Source organism: Galeopterus variegatus, unplaced genomic scaffold, assembly GCF_000696425.1.
Source record: "Galeopterus variegatus unplaced genomic scaffold, G_variegatus-3.0.2 Scaffold4674, whole genome shotgun sequence".
Classification (NCBI taxonomy): Eukaryota; Metazoa; Chordata; class Mammalia; order Dermoptera; family Cynocephalidae; genus Galeopterus; species Galeopterus variegatus.
Window position 1 is genome coordinate 1,401 of NW_007730785.1, and position 1,282 is coordinate 2,682.

Here is a 1,282-nt window from a genome sequence, read left to right on the forward strand (position 1 = left end):
GAACTGCTGATTCCAAAGTTCCAAGAAATCACAAAAAGGCAAGTGTTGATTAGGTTGTAATAAGTCATTATCAAAACATGTTCATTCATTGCCATATGATTGTTGAGTCTCATGAGGCTCTTGTAATGTAGAATCGACCTCCTTTCCACCTTCTGTTCATGCCCATGACCTGCTAAAGAAACTGTATCAGTTGTCATGTAGTATTCCCACGTACTGGATTTGTCTGATGACTTTCTGGCTCATTTCACTGGAGTTCCATTTTGACCTACTATTTCTCCATCTCCTTGTTGACTTTCTGATGCCTTCTGAAAGATATTTTTAAACTGTCTTTTTTTTTTTTTTGTCTTTTTTCGTGTCCAGCAACGGATTGCAACCCTCAGTGTCGCGCCCGTACCAGACCGGGACCGGCAACGGGATCGCAACCCTCGGTGTTGCTCCCACGCCTCGCTCAGCCAGTGAGCGGGAACCGATCTGTATGTGGGATCCGAACCCTCGGCGGGAGCGCCTGCCACACTTCCCAAGCGGCGCACTGTAGCAGTGCGCCACCGGGCCGGCCCTAAACTGTCTTTTTAAAGATACTTCTTTCCCATGTTGTCCATTTAACTTTTTCTGCTCTCACCTATTTTTCCTATAAACTGGAAATTAGATTTAAAGACTGGATTAGATTTGGGTTCTTAATTTTTGGCAAGAATAGTTTAAAGCTGGTTCTGGAAATAGCTAAACAGAGACCCAAACAATATCCAACTGAAACTGTCTCAGATTCTGGGTAAAAATTCTTTCTAACTAGAAAAAGCAAGAGACTTAAAAGAATGGAACTGTTCTACAGAATCAGACCATATGATCATTACCTCACAAAAAATTTTTTGATAATACTTATTTTGCAGGTATATACATATATTCAGGAGGTGGGGTGGCAGCTGGACGGTGTATGGATCTGAACCCTTGACCTCGTTCTTGTAACACCATGTTCTAACCAACTGAACTAACCAGCCTGCTCTGCAGGTATATACTAAGCAAGATCACATTGACAGCAGAAAAAAATTTTCAGATAAAAGAACTAAAAAAAAATCTTAAATGCTGTAGAAAAAATAAAAAATGTATTGTTTCTCCATTTCTAGTAACAGTGAAACAGGTAATTACAAATAATCCTCCTGCTGAGAACAATATGAGAAAGAAGTATCTTTATTTATTTTTTTTTTTCCTTTTTGTCTTTTTTTCTGACTGGCAACGGATCGCAACCCTCAGTGTTGCGCCCGTACTGGACCGGGACCAGCAACGGGAT